Source organism: Emydura macquarii, unplaced genomic scaffold (genome assembly GCF_026122565.2).
Source record: "Emydura macquarii macquarii isolate MOO-44397 ecotype Brisbane River unplaced genomic scaffold, CSIRO-AGI_Emac_v2 contig_2768, whole genome shotgun sequence".
Lineage (NCBI taxonomy): Eukaryota > Metazoa > Chordata > Testudines > Chelidae > Emydura > Emydura macquarii.
In genome coordinates, this window is record NW_027132905.1 from 47,063,361 (window position 1) to 47,076,080 (window position 12,720).

General features: G+C 49.2%; 1 protein-coding gene across 1 annotated transcript in view; it reads left to right on the forward strand.

Moving 5' to 3' along the window:
* The first annotated feature begins 5,889 nt into the window (after window positions 1-5,889).
* Window positions 5,890-12,720, forward strand: part of PLOD1 (procollagen-lysine,2-oxoglutarate 5-dioxygenase 1) — a 52,260-nt gene continuing 45,429 nt past the window's right edge. The window contains exon 1 of the mRNA XM_067567446.1: window positions 5,890-5,929. The gene's annotated coding sequence lies outside the window, so the exon portion shown is untranslated. The remainder of the gene's footprint in view (window positions 5,930-12,720) is intronic.

Genomic DNA, 12,720 nt, shown 5'->3' on the forward strand with positions numbered 1-12,720 from the left:
CAGCAGAAGAAGCTACTGCTGTGAAAAGTTGGCTTAGCAACTGAAGGAACTCTGTTTCAAGGTGCCTGGCTAATGATTTCCACCAATTCAGGGGAGTGACTTTGTTCAAAACATCATCAGTAAACATGTACTGTTTAAATGGTTCCGCTCCAGCCCTGAAATTTATTATGACTGGCGTAAATGAGGAATGATTTTGAGATGCCCATGCCATGGCAGCAGCATCTTCTTCAGAAGTTAGGCATCTACCTTTATATCTGGGGTCGAGAATGTTCGCTAGAAAATGAAGTGGAATTAGTGCTTGATCCAGTCACTTCTTTATTGCCTGCAGTTTAACTTCCTGGTGAGGTATTTCTTTCTTCAATGTCTCTTGAAGTGCCTTCCAAATTTTAACAGCATCAGTAATGCAGCAACAATTTCTCTGAAGTTTGTTTAAGGCGATGGATATAGACTTCAGTATACTGAGCATATCCTCTACATTCCTCTTTCATCCAATGTTAGATACTTTGGATGAGATCCTTCCATCTATTTTATCACAGTTTTCTTCACAAAGTTTTACGAGAACAGGCCAGTTCTGAATAAATTGTTCAAAACAATCAACCACAGAGTTCCATCGAACATCTTGAGGGAGAATTAGTTTGGATCCTCCTGCTCTCTTCGGTGAAGCTGAAGCGAAATGGTTGTTACAGAAGTATTTTGCGACTTCAACATTTTCTTTTATTCCTGGAGAAGACGTACTTAAGTCTTTGGCTAAAAGATGCATTAAATGGGCACTGCAGCCATGTGTTATTCAGGAGCATCCTTCCATTTCTTCTTCTAAGTATCTTCTCATCTTTGCCACGTTTCCAGCATTGAGTGAATAATACCAAAGGATGAAAATATTCTCTCTGTGCCTTTAAGACCGTGTCTTAACTAACTCCTCTGCCTTGCTTGGCCCAGCTCCACCACCACATACGCACAGACCAACAACAATCCTCTCCAGCCTGTGTCTTTCTTTGCACATGTGACTTTAGTCTGCTGAGAAACAGAAACTGAAAGCCCAGAACTTTGAAGAAGCAAGAGCTGGTAGTTGGGCTGGACAGACTAGAGCCATTGATTCATTTTTATGAGACTGTAAGTGTAGGTTTAGCATGTTTGTGATGAGATTTCATTGTAACTGTTGTTTTTTAAATGAGAGAGAAATGTAGTATTTTATTGATGATTTAAAACAAAATAAAAAAATCTGATTTAAATTTAAAAAATCAGATTTTTTTTTTTAAAAAGATCATTGATTTTTATCCACCCTGCTTGAGGAGTGACTTTATCACCTCACCTCACTCAGGGGTCTAGGAGGCTTTCCATAGATGGACACACACATGCTCCCTGCAGTGACTTAGTTGGGTTGGTTGGAAGGGGCTGCTGCAGGCTTCCGGCCTGTGAAGAGAGAAACTCAGCAGCATCCCTTGGATGTGTCACAGTTCTCATCAGCAGCCAGGGGCCGGGGATGGCCTTGCAGAGGGACAGCACCGCCCAAACTGATCTGAGAAGCATGGACTAACCTCTATTCTGACAACAGAAAAATAAAGGCAGGTTGCAGCTTTCCAATCTTGACTGCCACTCCAGTCTGTGACTTCTGCTCCTGAGACCGCCTGGGGCCTTGACTTCCAGTCCTGCCTCCCTGCAGCTTCTCCACAAAGTGGGCCCTGTCCGGCCCATTCCCTGCTCGGTTCATGGTCCTTGCTGCCCTTGGGCTTCATTAAAAGAACTGAGGCTGAGAAGGGGTGGGGGTGAGGTGCCTAATGGGGACCTCAGCCGTGGAGTGGTGGCTGGCTTAGCGCACCTCGGTTTCTCTGGAGAGGAAGCCGCTGCCACTTGCTCATCAGTTAAGTGGTGTCTAAATCCAACAGAGGGGAAAAACCGAGCTAAACTCTCCACAGAGGGCACTAGCCTCCCCTCTGAGTGTTAGCTGAGCGGCAGCCAGGGCTCAGCACTCAGTGATCCACAGACTCTCCTGAGGCCTAGACGGATAGTTGGAGGGGGATTTCCTCTGCTCTGGGGAAGAGCTGGGAAGACAGAGTGGACTGCAGGAGTTAGAGAAACGCAGAGCTTCGTCCCCTTCTCGCTCTGTTTGTATCACATAGACACGGACCAGAAAGACACTAGAATTAAAGCATATTTCCTGATGCTCTGCACATGCTGAATTTACATGTGTCCTTCTCTCTGTTTGCTCCCTATCCTGTTATCCAAGATTCTGGGCTTTTAGGGATATGTTCTGCTTTGTTACACTGGAATAACACGGGAATAATGTGACTGAGGTTCTGCTGGTGTAAATCTGCAGTAACGAAGCAGAATTTGATCCGACATCTCTCTTTCCGATTGGTGAGGGGGTCCCAGCATCACGATTTCTCCTGGGTTAGAGAAAAACGCTTTCCCTATTTCTATTCTAGTTTTACATCCTAGAGCTGGATGGCTTCCCTTGTTAATCTGAAGCCAGAATTATTGCTGAATACAAAAAGATGGGGTACTTTAATAGCAAATTGTGTTACCCTGGGAAAGTCCAGTCCCTCATCCTTGATCACACCCCAGCCTGTCACATCTCATCCACAAACCCTGGGAGAAACCCATTTTTTTCCAGCAATCCACTCCCATAGTCTCCGAGGTACTCCCCGTGGTCCAGACTGGCACCCTTGTCCCCTGGCTCAGACACTGGAGAGACCAGCGGAAGAATATTATTCTTGAGACTCTGTGGGTAGCTGTGATGAGATCCCGTCTTTAGCTCCTGGCCTGTGTCGCTGATAGAACTCCCAGCTGTCGGAGCCAAGTCAGAGTTCACTGCAGCGTGACTGGCTGAGCCCATCTCATTCTGAGATGCTAAGGTCTCACTTACTGCACCCAAGGTACCTGTACTAGACTATCGAACAGAAAGGAAGGAAGATGTGGTTATCCTCTACATGCTGCAGGGGTCTCTGAATAACTTAGAGAAGAAAAAAAATCCAAGTACCCCATGTCTCAGCCGATTACCATTCATTACATAGGACATCCCACCTCCCGAACATTCAGCCCCTTACTTGTTGGACAGACATCAGACTGTTTTCCATCTTCTTTTTCCTGGAAATGGCTGGATTCCAATGACAGACCAGACTGTCATTTTGGACACTGTAGTTCTTGTTCCCAAGGAGCCAGTAGGTTTTCATTTTTCCTTTGCCCTGGGCAAAAAAGGAGGAGAGAGCAAAACAAAACCCATTTCTATGGGCTGCGAAAAGCACAGAGACCCACTGCTGCGGCCATGCCTATGACTTCTGCCACATCCGGTTAAATTAGCAGGGGGAACTTAGGCCGGCAGTTGGAACTAGGTCTGAAAACCAAAGCGAAGACCCCTACTCTTGTGCGGAAAAAGTGTCAGGCCATGATCATGCTGGGGGAGGGACCTTTCAGTTTCATGTCCTACCCGAAAGGTAGCACTCCTCTTAGCAGAGTAAGCCCTAAAACCATGACGGGGCATCAAGAATTCATCCAAGGGCTGAGTGCCTCCTACTAAATCACCAGTACCTCTTCCTATAAGGCTGGCTTTTCCCTCGTGATCTCCTATCCAATTACCCACCAGGCCCAGTCCTGATTTAATTTGTGAGGTCACTGAAGATCACAAACTGAGGTGACGGGACTTGGGGGGGGAACGATCAGTTTTCTATTTCTTCCCTGTCCTGTTAAATGGTTTCATTACTGCAGAACCACAGGGGCCTGTTACCTTGACATCAATTTCCCCTCTCAGCTCGATTTCATAGGCGTTGTCCGTGAGCAGAGCATGGTACGTAGCAGAGCTGATGTGTATCTTCTGAGCTATAATTCAGGACAAAGCATTAGGAGTGCATAGTGCCTGACCGCCTCATAGCAGGGACTCTGTCCCTCCTGCTTCCGCGTCAGACTGGCCCTGCCTTTTCAGCCCTGCGCGGGATTGAGCCGGTTTAAAAATCAGTGGGACTAGCTGTGTGAAGCTAAGTCTATGGTAAGTCTTGGTAAATGGCGGGTTGAGGGGGAAATTGTGAATAATAGAGAGTGCAAGACCAGCTGAGAGTGAGGACTCTGTTCTTGGAGCGGAGGAGATTGCATGTTCAAGGTGGCAGCATCAGCTGTGAATGCACAGCACCGTAGCAGGAGCAAGAAGAACTGCATTGCTGCCACATCTGGTGTATCCGTGGTATTGCTAAGGTACCTTACATCAAAAGTCCCTCCCCTTAAAAACAGATGCTTAGCTTGCCTCGTCCTGCTACTGCCTTTCCCTGCTAGGGGTCGTATTCTAGTCAGGTTCTTGCATCACCCTTCTCACCGTCGTAGCTGAGCATCTTCCTGAAGGGTTTGAAGTGACGTCCTAGTCACTTTGTCAGGTCTGACTGTCTCTCTTTTCCCCTTTTCTCACCCATGGGGAAAGGGGTGTGTGTGTGTGTGTGACTGATAGGTTGGGTATTTCTAAGAAGCCAGTCATCGTGGTACCACCATGCCATGAAACACTGGCATGAGTCTCTTTGGGGCATTGCCCCAGAATGTTTGTTGAAAGAGCTCAGGGAGAGACCGGACCAAGGAGGGCAGAGAGGGACGCGCCTGAATCACTTACGCAGACTGGTGGACTCCATGCGAGAAGCCGTGTTCACTGTGTCCCCAAAGAGGCAGTAACGGGGCATTTTGTATCCCACAACTCCAGCCACGCAGGGACCTGCGGAAATACGAGGCAGAGGAAGTCCAGGGCTGAGAGAGGCCCAGCAGAAATGCCAGAGAAACGTGAGCTGCAGCTGCCAGCGTTAGTCTGTTCTTGAGTACATCACTCCTGCCCCTCTGCAGTCAATGGGAGTTGTGCGTCCTCAGGGCATCTCAGGACGTGGCCTGATTTGCGTAAGGACTGCAGGACTTGGCCAGCTATTAATACTTTGTACTGAGGTGGCACTTGTCATCCGAGGATCTCAAAGCACTTTGCCAATATTAATTAAGCACTCCCATGATACAGGTAAGAACCATTAGCCTGACTTGGCAGTGGGAGAAACTGAGGCACAGAGACGTGTCCACCTCAGGATCGTACGGGAAGCTAGTGGCTGACCTGGAAATGCAACCCAGCAGCCCCCGCTCCTGTCCCCGCCCTCTCCTCAAACCCCTCGCCTGCCGCCTCGCTCCTGTTTTTGTTTTCTGTTATCCGTCTGCGCACCTGTGTGGACCCCAGCCCGCAGCTGCAGCCTGCTCGTTGGCATGTGGGGGATCAGGACCTGTCGGACCGCAGCCACCAGGTCCAGCGACATTTTGGCAATCTCATCAGCGTGCTTCTTGCCATTCCTTTCTGGCAGGCCACTCACTACCATGTAGGCATCGCCGATGGTCTCTACCTGGTGGGGAGGGGTCAAGCATCATTGAACTGGAGCTGGTCATGCCAAATCTCCCTCTCAACGGGACACGGGGGCTCCTGATTCAAGGATCAGGAAAAAACAGGTTGCGTATGGGGCCCACCCACTTGCCAAGCAGTTGGATATTCCCGCTAGGATGGGGTTTTAAAATCACACCTGTCCTGCCAGGCAGCTGGTGTTCAGTGTTCTCCCATGCTGTGAAGAGCTGTATAGGTTTTTGAGAGCACTACTTATCTCTCTGGGGGTGGGGGGGAGCCCCATTATTCCAGGCAGGGGCACTGGGATATCAAAGCTATGACATCCAGAAACTAGCAGATTAAGGGTTAAATTCCCCAATCCCAGCCCCTAATCATCTGTGCTGGGGTCTCCGGGGGCTAGCACTGGGCAGGCAGCTGTGCAGCTGGGGAAACAGCAGCTGTCTGGCTGAGCCTGCCTTGATAAGGGCAGGTGACTCTGGTTGCCTAATCAGGAGTTTATAAGAGGCCCAGAGGTCTCTAAGGCGAAGAAAAAAAAAATACCAGCAGGCCCTGGGAGAGAGACAGGATCCCTCCACAGCTTGAAGGAGCCTGGTATGTGCCTAGTTTAGTTCCTCCGGTCCAGCTACTGGGTGTTCACTTTGTCTGCAATCTTGTGTTAATAATAGAGCTTTGCTGGCCCCTCAATGGTCAGGGATGCCCTGCAGATTCGGGCTAGCGTGAGCTGAATCATGACACCATCTTTAAGCCTGTTAATGGAGAGGAGAGAAAGTTCTTCCTCATCTGGTGGGAGTTCTTGGTGGGAGGGTGGGGGTGGACCCTGGCTTTGCCTCCTCCCCACCACACACCCTATCCCTGCCTTGGTCTAGTGGCTGATTCTCTCACACACATGTACAATTTTTATATGACTAACATCTGCTACCCCCATGAATTTACACACAGCTTCTCCCCTCTCCATAATAGTCTAGGTATAAGGAGCAGAAGGCTCCGTGGGGGGAGAATTAGCTGAAGCAGCAGCAGCATTTGTTGCAACAAAGCAGATGGGGGGCCACCACCGCCCCTCTCACAGACAGTGAATGAGCAGGTCCATGGGCGTAGTCCCCTCCCCAACCCAACCCGCCAGCAAAGAATTTCGCTCACCTTGTAAACATCATAGGACTCGATCCTGGTGTCAAAGCAGTTGTAGAGGTTGTTGAGCATCTCGACAACTTGCAGGGGGGTGCAGGAGGCAGCGATGCTGGTGAACCCCACGATGTCAGAGAAGAAGATAGTGACCTGGCAGAGGGAGATGGGTGGCATGATGCTAAGGTGGCAGAGCTCTTGAAGTCTTTGTGTGTCTTATTTTGATTAAAACTACAAACAAGGCCCTGATCCTGCAGTCCTCACTCAGTGAGGTAGTCCCACTGGAAATCATTAGGCTGGCTTCCCAGAATAATGGCGGTGGGATCAAGAGTTCAGGATCCAAATTTTTCCAACCCTAATGATGAGCAAAGGTGCTCACACTCCCGCCTATCGAGTGAAATGCACCTCTGTGTGAAGGAGCAGCACACAGCAGGTGCACCGCTGAAGCCTTATTTCAAGGACATTAATAGAACTGCCTGCCTGAAAAAGGAATGCAGGATCAGGCCCTTGATTACCAAGGTTCTTTGTCTGAATCCATTTAAATTACTTGTACTACCAGGAAGTTTTAAAATAAGATTTCCTAAGGCTTCAACACAGTGAGCAAGCTCCTTCCACAACCGAGGCCTACATTTGTTTTCGTTATTCAAATTGTGATGAAGACCAAGTTCAAGTATCTGCAAAGATTCAGAAATAAAATCTCAATATGTGGGGGTTTTTTTTCATATTAGGAAATATTCCAAACTGGGAATTTTTCTCCCTTCACATCAAGACTGTTTTTCCTATTGTTGTTCATCAAAGAACTCCCAGAGAAGGGAAGATACATTTAAAAAACCACCCTTAACAACTGCAATGAAAATGTGTGTTAGCGGCCTTGACAAATAATTCACTATCCTGTGCTAGTGCAATTGAAGGCGAGGGCTTTTTTTGTTTCATGTTAGTAGCAATTATAATTCCAGATGGTTTATTTTAAACTCTGCTTTGGTCTAGCTGTGTTTGATGGCACAGCTATGGTTAATTATATGTAATTGTCTAATTATAGGTTATTATTTGGGTAATGACACCTAGAAATTAAATGCAAATATTCCTTCTTGTGCGCCTCAGTGGAAAGTAATGGAGTGTCCAGTAAACAGGACTTCTTAAGTGTGATGATCTTTGTTATGGGCTGTGCAGACAGCACATAAAGCATAAATGTCCCCTTAGTTGGCTTTGTGTAGGAGCCACATAAATGAGGTGGGGGAAAATCCTCTGGCAGTTCTCCTCGAACTAATTTTGACAAACTGGACAGAGTTCAGAAAAGAGCAACAAAAACTGCTTGTGGGAAATGACTGAGGAGGATGGAATGAAATAGCTAAGTGTGTATAGTCTGGCTAAGAGATGATTACGGACGTGGCCCAAGCGAATTATGTTTGTATTTTTCTCCCAGCTCCAGTCCTCAGCCAGCCACAAAATTGCAGAATTAGCAACAGAACACATGGTGCTGTACGGCATTACATAGAAAGGGAAAGCTGGCCAGACTCTGGGCTTGGTTATGTCCCTGTAATCCTACTGACGTCAGTGCAATAGCACAGATATAGCCAAGAGTTAATCCAGCCCTTCTCTCAAAGGCATGGTCCAAATTCTGATTTCAGTTACAGCCATACAACCCCGCTGATAGGCAGATCCAGAGATGTAACTGAGGGCAGAACTTGGCCCATTCGGCCAAGGTGCTTCTCTCCATCTTGGAACTGGGCAGTTCAGCTCCTGCTACCACAGGACTTGATCCTGCAAGCTGATCCAACAGCGCGGTCCCTTCAACCCAGACAGAGCAGTTTGTAGAAGCAGGGCCTTTGACATTTAGAGCTAGACTTTTAAAAACCAGCCTTTCTTTTTGTACGTCAGATATCTGCAAATCAGTGCTTAAAACACACCTTGCATGGTAGGCTTTCAACCCACAGTTAACTGTGGATGGAAAATCGCACATCCAGCAATGGAGACCAGGCAGAGACTCCTTTAAAATAAAGTCAGATCCATAACACTTTTCCGCCCAGGCTGCAGTGACCTGCCATTCACACCCCCACATTATGGACTCACCTGGTCATAGTTTTCAGCCTGAACATGTTTGTGTTTCCTCAGCTGCTTTGCCACAGATTTTGGTAACATCTGGTGCAGGAGGTCCTCAGCCAGCCGCCTCTCCCTCTTCAAATCTTCTGTCCTTTCCTTAAGACTCCTGGCATAATTCTGGATCCAATCTGTCATTTGCTTGAAGGACACCAAGACTATGGGGTAGATGAGGCAGGCTATCACCAGCAGCGTGATCTTAAGGCTAATGGTGGAGAGGATTTCCCTAGACTTCCTGTGGAGTTTTTCGGGCCCTTTCTGTAATAAGCAGCTCTGCACATAACTGAGTTCTTTGGCCAGACCTCTGCTGGGAATTGGTGGGGATGAGCCCGAGAATGGGGTGAAAAGAGGAACGCTTTCATGGTGAGTGAAATAGAGCGACAGGTTCACGTTCTCCATCCAGCACGCCTGTACATTCTCTGAGGTGAAGATGACATAGTTCAGAATGGTGGTGATCGGATGCCAGCCTGATTGAAAGCTTCCAGGTGGGGGTGATGCTATGGGCATCTCATGAGCTCTGAGGATGACTTCCTTTATTCTCAGTAGGAGTCTCAGGGACATCACATCTGCCCAGTCAGGGTTGGATCTCAGAGTTTTGAGGTCCTCAGTGGGGCTATCAAAAGCCTCCAGCAACTCTGAGATAAGTCCCGACAACGCCACACCAAGCTCAACATCCCAGGTGGTGTTTAGTCTTTGTCTCATGTGAGTGATGTAAATCCCACAGGCAGATCCTTTCTCTTCTTCGCATTGGTGGTTCTTGCTATACAACGTCTCTTCAGTCTCTTGGCAGAGAAAGTTTAACCTTCCCAGTAGCTGAGTATGCCAAGAGTCATTACTCCTAGCTGATCGGTCCCAACAGCAGGTACGTCTTTCTTCCTGGAGGAGAGCTATGAGGCGAACGGCCAAAAGGGTCTCACAGGAGGAAAGTCCCTGTAGGGCCTTCTCCGTGTTTCTCCATATTTCAAAGCTGCTGCTTAAATCCAGAGAGAGCGCTCCTAGGAGGGTAAACAGGGAGACCATGCATGCTGCCAAAATCCTCTGGACTGTTCTGCTACTTCCAGAGTTTGAGTTGGGAGAGCATCTAGAATAGAGAAATTGGGGGGGGGAGAAGAAGGAATTGGGACAATTTTTCCACCCACTGGAAATATACAAGCAGAATTGGAAACATTTCAGAACTTGCATGCGTTAAATGTGTAAAGCGTCAGGGGACGTGCATCATGGGAGAATCTTTCAAGGGTTATTAAAATATGTTTTGTTTTATGGTGTCCTATGGCTCAAGGCTACTTAAGAAAGAAAGTGTGTGTATGGGGGAGGGAGGGGGGAATTGTTTAGCTCTCTCAACCTGCTCAGGGCTGTGCTCAGAACACACAGATTGAGACTGTCTTGGTCTTGTGTAGGATTGGTCACCTAAGGTCACATGGTATTTGGTTTTGCTCCTTCATTGGTGACCTGGAAAAGATGCTTTGACTCTGGCTCTGGATGACTGAAATGTTCAAAGTGAGCATTCATTGGCTGGAATGAATTTTCAGATGTGGGATCATTTTGTGCTAAAATTTGTGAAACCTTTAGGACATATAGAGCGTTGAATGAACACTCACTCGTTGTCCACATGCTGGTGCATAAGTGAACTTGATTTTGGTGCTTTTATTTACAAAAAGTGAGTGTGTGTAAATATTTGGCCGGCTCCAATGGTCAGATTCTCATTGTGCCATTCTCTTCCATGCTGTCCGGATAATCCATGCTCAATTATTTCTCTCAGTCATATGGAACACACTGCTTTTCAGAACCAGTAATCAGTCAGTCATCATTTAATGGTTCTGATAGAACTGAGAAGCAGTTTGGGAACTGATCACCATGGATGTCAATGGGTTAGCCGGTTACTTCTATGGGTGCAGGATCTGGCCCCTGATGCAGATATGGGGGAACTGGAGCGTTTCACAGTTGTTCCACTGAGGAGACAGTTTTCTGCTTTGCTTGGTTTGTTGTCTGCAGTAAATGGGAATTTACGAAAATTCACATGCCAAAAATCCTCAGATTTCCTATTTGGTTGGATGGATGGTATTGGATTTCTAGCAGAAAGATGATTTAAAATACAACCAAACGGTATTTCTAAGCCCAGGCAGGTCTCTGGCAGATCAGAAGCTTCTCCTGATCTCTCAGCACCAAAAGACATTCCTTATTGTAAAGAAGAAGAAAAACTGTCCTTGAGGATGAAAAATAGTCCAGTAAATATGCTCCTCGATACTGACATTTACCAGTCGCGTATAAAAGGGGGAAGACAAGCACACAGAAAATACTCCTACCAGCACACACCTAGAGAGATTTATCCCGAAGCTCCATGGCTTTATCCTCACAATTGTTATTCATTTTTTGTTCCCCTCTCGAAGGGTTGCTTGCATGCACACTGTTCTCCCGCCTCTTCCCACACACTTTTCCTCAATCGTTTTATTACTTTTGAAACTATCCATAAATGTTAGGAGGAAAATAACAAAAGCTGGACGTGACTTTCTACTGCCTGCTTTTCAGCACAGAAAGGTCACTGGAGCTGGCTTTTTTTTTAAGTCAGCACAACCCGGGCGGTGATGGGTTTGTTTGTATTTTACTACGATGAAATGGGTTGAATTGTGGCCAGATGTTTGACACGGTTAACCTGCTCCTTAACGCTTCTCAGCGAGGGCAAAAAGCAACAACCTCCACCCCTCTCTTAACTCAGTCGTGCTGTTCGAGCAGCAATTCGGGGCTGAAGGTTAAACTCTGCCCTGAGCCTTTTAACTCAAATCTTATGTCCAAACCACCTGTGTCATATCTTCTCGCTCTGCTAGCAGCCGGCGTTGGCGGCCGGGCTCAGTATTCAGCTACCATCCCTGGCACTGGACTATTGATTCCGCATTTGATCGGGCCGAGGGTTAATCGCGGGAGCGGTTGTTTCGTACAGCTCGAGGTATTTCAGGCGGGCCGGATACAAACGATTATTTAAGAGCTGTTCGCTGGAGCTGTATATGTGTATACCCAGACGTGCGTTACCCTGGGGGGAGTCATTCCCTGCAGCCAGGCCGGGCCTGCACCCCACGAACTGGGTCAAACCGTGTCCGATGTGTGTGTGTGAGCCCGTTCTCCCGGGGCGCGGTAACTCCGCAGCTGTAATCCCCCGGTGCCCCGAGCATTGGCCGCCCGTAGGAAGCGGGGTCCCGCTCGGTGCTAGTGAACGGGGGGTGAGTTTTGCCCTGGATCTCCGCTGCAGCAGGATCGGGCGGCGGGTTTCGGCCATTTCCTCCCTTCTCTTCCTTTACATTATTTCTCAGGTCCCTGCCCCCCACCCCCCGAAAATGGGGCGGCTTCCCCCCTGGGTGCTCCGGGGGCTGAGCTGGCTCAGGGGGGGCTGCGATCCGCCGCTTCCAGCCCTGCCATTCGTTGCTGGGCGGTTGAATGTAGCGCCCGCTGCGAAGGGAGATGCCCAGGAGCTGGGACCGGGCTGGATGCGGGGCCGGACCGGGGCTGGAGTTTGAGCCTCGTCCCCCTGTCTCCTGACCTACACCCCGGGGTTCCCTCGCTTCACGTGGCACTGAGCGGGTCGATAACGAGCCACGTGGATCATGAAACCGAATTGCGGGGTGTGGGGGGGGGGTTAGAAAGTGTCCCAGGATGCTGAGATTTAAATAAACACCATACATCCCCCCCCCCTCCGCCCCATCCAGCCGTGCGCTGGGGCTCCCTGCTTGTCTGCTCCGTACCTGCGGCCGGGATACGAAGCCCCCCCCCAGTTTCCCCGTCCCGGGGGAGCCCCTCAACGGGCAAATGCCCCCGTGCTTCAGCCCTGTCCTCACCCCCCCACAAACACCCACCGATCCCCTAGATTTCCAGCCCTCCCCCTACCTCTGACCCTTGTCCCCCCCAGTTCTAGCCATCCGCCCCCCCCAGCCCCCCTTTTCCCCAACCCACCTGCAGGCCTGGCAGGGGCTCTCCCGCTCCGCTGGCTCCGCGATCCTTTCCTCCTCTCCGCCGGCTGCCTCCTTCTCTGGCCGGTCCCCCCGGGGGGCTGCGGAGACCCAGCGGTCCCCGCTGCCTGCGCCCAGCATGGGAAGCCAGCCGCCAGCGGCACCCACCGCCCAGGAGCCGGGGGAGGGACGGGGCCAGAGGCGAGCTGCGACCCGCCCCTGCCTGATCTT